Below are 6,401 nucleotides of genomic sequence, written 5' to 3' on the forward strand. Positions count from 1 at the left end.
AGAAACATCAATGTGTGGGTGCCTCGCACACGCCCCCTACTGGGGACCTGGCCCACAAGCCAGGCATGTGCCCTGACTGGGAATTGAACTGGCGACCCTTTGCTTCACAGACGTGAGCTCAATCCACTGAGCCACACCAACCAGGGCCTATTTTTAATTATAAAATCCACACACACACAAAGTAAAAGAATCCAATGGCACAAAGGTTATAGATAGTGACAGCAGCGTCCCCCCGTGCCCCAGCCTCCAGAGGCAAGGTCTGCGAACAGCACGCTGCACCTACCCCTTGGCCGCTGGGTCTCGCTCCCTCCCCCCGGGACGCCTTCCATGCTTGTCTCTACTCCGTGGCCTGTGATCGCCGTGCATGTGTTTAGGACAGACAGCCAGCTGTCCAGGCCAGGCCCCACCCAGGATTTTCAGTGTCCGGTCCTGGCCTGTCCCAGGCCAACGGGATGGCTGGTCAGTTCACGTGTGTCCAGCTGGAGCTCTGCTGTGGGACATTCAGGTGGCTTCTAGAGCCTCGGTCTCGGTGCCCTGATGTGTGTCTGGAAGACGGTCCCTAGAAGGGGAACTGCCTGGTGAAAAGCACCGTCTTTAAAATTGTGTTGCTGCTGCCAACGCCCAGCATACTGTGAACTTCCCCCACACACATACACACCACCAAGTGGAACAGCTTCCGCTTCCCTGCATCCAGGGCAGAGCTGCCGATGGTCACTCATTTCGGCCTTTGTCATCTCACAGGTGACCAAGAGTGTCGTGTAGGATTTTTCTTTTCTTTTTTAAAAATATTTTATTTATTTATTTTTAGAGAGAGGAGAAGGAAAAGAGAAAGAGTGGGAGAGAAACATCCATGTGCGGTTGCCTCCCATGTGTCCCCTTTTTGGGACCTGACCTGCAACCCAGGCATGTGCCCTGACTGGGAATGGAATCGGCGACCCTTTGCTTCACAGGCCCGTGCTCAACGCACTGAGCCACACCAGCCAGGGAGGATTTTTATTTTAATGGGCTGTAAGATCTGACTCAGAGACCGTGAGGCCCCCCTTATGAGGGTGCTGCCCGAGGAGCCGCGGCAAATACGCACAGTCCTGTAATCGCCACCATGATCGGGGTGCAGGACCTGCGGCCCCCTGAAAGGTCCCTCGGGCCCCTCCTCCGTCAGCCTCGCACCTGATCTCAGGCCCCGGCGACCACACATGCGCTGTCTGTCACTGCAGAGTGCCTTTGCCTTTTCCAGAAGTTCACATAAATGGAATCACACAGGACGTCCTGGCTTCTCTGCTCAGCACAGGACTCAGACACTCACCAGGTGCTTGTGTCTCAGAGACGCCTGTCCCCGAGGTGCCGCCCAGTGGCGCCCAAGGTGGCTGTGCTGCCTGTGTGCCAGGCACCACCGTGCGGACCCTTGGGCTGTTCCAGTTTGGGGCTGTTGGTGGTGAGCGACGCTGCTGTGAACACAGACGTGTAAGGCTGTCGGTGAGCGTCTGTTCTCACCGCTGCCAGGTCCATCCCGGGAGTGGCACGGCTTCGCTGCAGCCCCTGACGCCGCCATTCTGCTTCCTGCCACCGGCCCGGCCTCCCACACCCCCACGCCCCCACGCAGCAGGCAAGCGCCGGCCCCTCACCGACACCTGGTGCGTGGCCCCGTCCGTTCAGCTGCACCGGAAGGTGTGGATCCATACGTAACTCTGTGGTTTTAACTTGCGTTTGTTTCCCTGGTCGGTCTGCTGCCTTCTGACATTTGTTAATAACGATGTTTTTATTGTGAAGAACTTTCTGTTTGCAGTTCTGGGGCTTCATCACAGTTTCCTCCTATAATCCTGATGGCTTGGGTCCCCAGAAATGGGCCCCTCAGGCTGACCCCCCCTTATCTTCTAGGTGTTTCCAAAGCAGTGGAGCCCGCACGGGGGCTCGCAGGCTCCCCCTTCCCTGCCCCCCTGCGTCTCTGGGCACCTGGGGAAATCAGTGCAGAGACCAACATTTCTGCCCACCTGGGGCGCCAGCATCCACATGGGGCGTCTTGTCCTGACACGTGGCAGCTTCGTCTGTCCCTCTCACCGCTCTGACCACAAGGCTAAGCCCCGGTCCAGGAGCCTGGAAGTCACACAGGTAAGCACAGACACCCCCAGGGTGAGCCTGTGTGCCACAGCGGGGGCCCAAAGAGTGGGGTCCCCATGGCGTCCGCTGGGACCAGTGAGCCAAAGCCGCCTGCCCCACCAGGGCTCAGGGAGCCCCAGACCCGCTCCTCCTTCCTCCTGGCCCACGACTGTTTCCCAGCACCCTTTGCGGCCACGGTCACCTCCTGCCTAACTTATGGACAAGGGATCTGAGTGAAGGCAGAGAGGAAAGGGGCAACAGGAGGCCCTCAGGAGGTTGCCTGAGCTGCCAGCCTAGACCCTGGGAGATGCAGCCCACCAGGCAGCTGGCAGAGGGGCTGGGCCATGCTGGTGGGCTCCGGCTGGGGGCCGGGGGTGCTGGCCCAGGGCCCCACCCGAAAGGGCCTGAAGAGACCTCCAGGGCCACGCAGGACGAGGAAAGCTCTCGGGGTTGCGGATGGGCTGTATGACGTGAGCAAGCTGTTAGCAAAGGAGGCTGGGGTGCCGTCTTACAGAAGGGGAGACTGAGAACGGGAGGTTTCCTTACCTCACAGAGGCCACACAGGGGGTGGGGAGCCAGTGCTCAACTGCCAGAGGGAGTGGAGTCCGCCACGGCCCCTCCCACCCTGCCCTGGTGTTGCCAGCTGGTCCCCTCCCCACTGCACCTGGGGGCCAGGGCGCAGGGGCCGCTGCCCAGCGCCCATACCCAGTCCTCTAACACCTCAAGTATGTTTCCGGCTCCCCCCCACCCCAGGCTTCTGGTCTTACAAAAACTCAGGCACTTTTCAGGCAGGGGTAATGGGAGCCCCAGCCCCCCCCCCCCCCCGACCCATTCTGGAAAGGTCTTTGCTTGCCAGCTCCCTCCAAGGTCTGTCTTAGGGCAGCTCTCACACCTGGGCCAGCATCCCCGGCCCCACCTAGGTGGTGGCGGTTAAGCAGGTGGGGCGGTCCACAACCTGTATTTCTCACCAGCGTCCAGGTGCTGGCGGGCCCACCCCGCTCCAGGAAAGTCATCAAGGGCTGTCAGCCGCCTGCTCACATCCTCTCGGGAAGGGGTCTCCTAGGGCGCAGCCCCCACAAATCCTCTGCAGAAAGGGCAGCCCGCAGCTAGTCGGACCCTGGGCCGGGTGTCCCCGCCCCTGGCCACCAGCCGGCAGGAGGAGAGGTCCCAGCAGGCCCCACAAGCCGCCCCACAAACCACCCCACTGGATCCTGCGCCCTCTGCTGGGAGTCCGAGTCCCACTCAAGAAAAGGCAGCGGGTCCCCACCACGTGATCTAACATAGCCTGCTCTGATTGGCCAACCTGGGCCCTGCTCCCGCCCCTAACTGGAGCAGGCACCGTGATTGACAGCCTGCAGCCTGACCCGGAGAGGGACCGGAGGTACAAGTTGTGCTCGCAGCGTCACTTTCTAATCAGAAGGGAACCCGTGCACCAGCCCTTTCACACCAGAGCCCTGTGACCTCCGGAGCCTCCTTCCTTTGCTGCCCTGCATGATGGGGCCCAAGGCGGTGGACTGAGGGCCCCGAGGTGGGCCGGGCACCGGCCCCATCCTGGCCGCCCCCGCGATCCCAGGGTCCCTAAGAAGCCCTGGGCTGTGCAGCTGTGAGCGTGTGGCTGCCTTCACCCCACACCCAGGGCTGTCCGAGGATCCTTTGGGTCAGGGCTGTTGCCGGAAGCGCAACAGGAGCCCCTCTGAACGGCCCCTAATGCGGCCACCCCTGGGAGATATCGTCCCTTGCCCCATCTGCCCCATCCCTACAAGTCCCAGACTCATCAGGGGCCTGGGACTGACCTGGGCGGACATTAGCTGTCCGTGGGGTGGGGGCCAGTGCCATTCACACCCCCCTGCGTGGCCTCGTCCACACCCCCCTTCATGACCTGGGCCCGGGTGCAGGCCTCCTTCAGCCCCCATTCTTAGCTGGATGGACCCTGAGCCCTCAGAGTCTGCTGAGGCAGCAGACAGAGAGCTTGGTCCCCTGCAGTGAGGAGATGGCCGGCATCCAGGCCGCGCTGCCCGTGACAGACAGGGGACCTGGGCTCTTTCCTCCCGGTATGGTCCCTGGGTTCGCCCCCCCTGCCCGGGGCACGCAGACTGGGGGTGCTGTGGGCTGGGGTGGGGGTCTTAGTGGACTCCTCTGTGGGGCGGGGACAGGGAGGTGCGGAGATAATGTTGGGGGGCGGAGCAGCCGTCCAGCCTGGCACTCCCAGGCTGGGCCCCCAGGCAGCCCTCCCACCTGCCTCGGGAAGTCTCCTGACAGCTGTGTTCTGGAACAGCTGGAGGCTGAGGTTAGGGGAGGGGGGCCCGGCGGGGGGCGGGTGAGGGCGGGAGGCCCCCTCCAGCAGGAAGCCCCAACCCTGGGCCTTTTGGCGGCGAGGAGGGAGGGGGTGGCCGTCCAGCCCAGAGCCTCAAAGGGCGCGGAGAGTGCAGCGCGGCCGCGAGCCGCCGGCGGCCTCCAGCAATGTGGTTTCAATCTAATTGTCCCAAAATATTGTTACAACACAAACCACGTGCCATCCACTCACCTGCAACTAATCAGCGGCAAAGCTACCGAATAAATCGGTTCCACACCCGCGGGACCGGCAGCCCCGCGTGCGAACCCGGGCACCCAGGCCAGGGCACCCAGGCCAAGGCCATCCCCGCCTGGCCTGTTTCCTGTTGGGAGTGGGGCCATCCGGACAAGTGGGGTGCACCCATGGGGGATCCTCCTCTCTCTGCAACCCCCACCCCACCCTGGGGGACACAGCTGGGAGGGGGACAGCCCCTCGTGTCTCAGTCCGTCCAGGCCCCAGAGGCTCAACCCAGGCCCCAGGGGCCACTGGGCCAAAGCCGGTCAGCCGAGGTCCAGCCAGGGTCCAAGGGCCCAGGGAGCCCCCTGGCATCCTCCCTCGGCCCCGACTTCCCCTCCTGAGACCGTGGCCCTGGGGGTCTGTGCCCCTTTGGGAAACACTGGCCGCCCACAGAAACGACAGCACCCCGGCCTTCGAAGCCACCAGGGCCTTTTGGTGAATGACCTGAATGATTCTGCCAACACTCAGGGGAGCTAAGGATGTCCCCCCATTTAGTCAACAGGGAGTCGGACGCCAAAGGGACCCTGACATGCCAGTGCCTGTTGCTGATGGGCCGGGACATCCAATCCCTGGCCCTGCCCAAGGTCCATGCTGCCCTGCTGGCAGCTTGCCCCCTGCTGGCCGGTCAGGTCAGACACAGGCCCCCCTGGAAGGGAGGCTGCAGCCCGTGCCCTGAGCTCCGGGGAGGGGACAAAGCAGACGACAAGGGCTGGGTTCTGGAATTGTGGGCAGCTCTGACCCTTTCTCCCAAGGCTCCCGTGGGGGCCTTTGAGCCAGGCCCTGAGGGCAAAGGGCGTGTCCACAGGCAGGAAAATGGTGTAACGGCGGCTCCTCTTCCCAAATAAGTTCACAGGCTCAGGTTCCAGGGGGACAGTCTCACTGGGAGAGCACGTTCCGCACCGGGTGCCACGCTCAGGGGCTTCCCCACGCCCATTCCACACCTGTCTGGGAGCGAATGCTACGAGATCCTGCTTCCGGGATAAGGAAAGCGGGGCTCAGGGAGGCTAAACAGGACCCCCAGGCCGAACAGCTTGGAGACAGCGGCACAGATTCGAACAAGGCCTGTGTTCTTCCCCCAGGACACGGCATCCCAGGGCATGGTGCTCCGTGACAGAGAAGGGCCTGCCAAGTGACAATGGAGGCCTGGATACTCAGTGACAGGCCTCGGAGGGCCCTGCAGGGAGGAGCCGCACACCGGTTCGCGGCCCAGAGAGGCTGCGGGTGCACCCAGGGCCTCACAGCTGCCAGGCAGAGCGATGCACCAACTCGGGCTCACGCACGCCACAGCGGCCAAGGCCGCGGTCAGCCCGGACAGGTTTTCGGGGGGGGGGGGAGAGAAGGACTCAGCCCCCAGAACCAGGTGGAGAACGGTGGCAGCCGCATCGCTGCCGGGCAGCTCTGGCTGTGCAAACGATCCCAGGCCCTGGTTGTGCTGAGGGCCTCACCTCCTCCCCATCCGTCCTCAAGTGAAAAGAAAGGCGGATGGAGCTGCTTTTTATTGCCTTTGAGCTGGGCCAGCTGGGCAGGGGAGCAGTCAAAGAGGCGGGGGGGGCGGGGAACTTGCCCTTGGAGGGACCAGACCATGAGGGGGAGGCCCCAGGGGGCCCGGTGCACCTCTCACAGAGCCCCTTCCTTTAAAAAAAGCTTTTTAGTTTATTGATTTGAGAGAGAGAGAGACGTTGATGTGTTGCTCCACAGATTTATGCATTTATTGGTTGATTCTGAGCCTTGGCTGGGA

This window comes from Artibeus jamaicensis, unplaced genomic scaffold (genome assembly GCF_021234435.1).
Source record: "Artibeus jamaicensis isolate MK-2021 breed Jamaican fruit bat unplaced genomic scaffold, CSHL_Jam_final contig_2259, whole genome shotgun sequence".
In the NCBI taxonomy this organism is placed as follows: domain Eukaryota; kingdom Metazoa; phylum Chordata; class Mammalia; order Chiroptera; family Phyllostomidae; genus Artibeus; species Artibeus jamaicensis.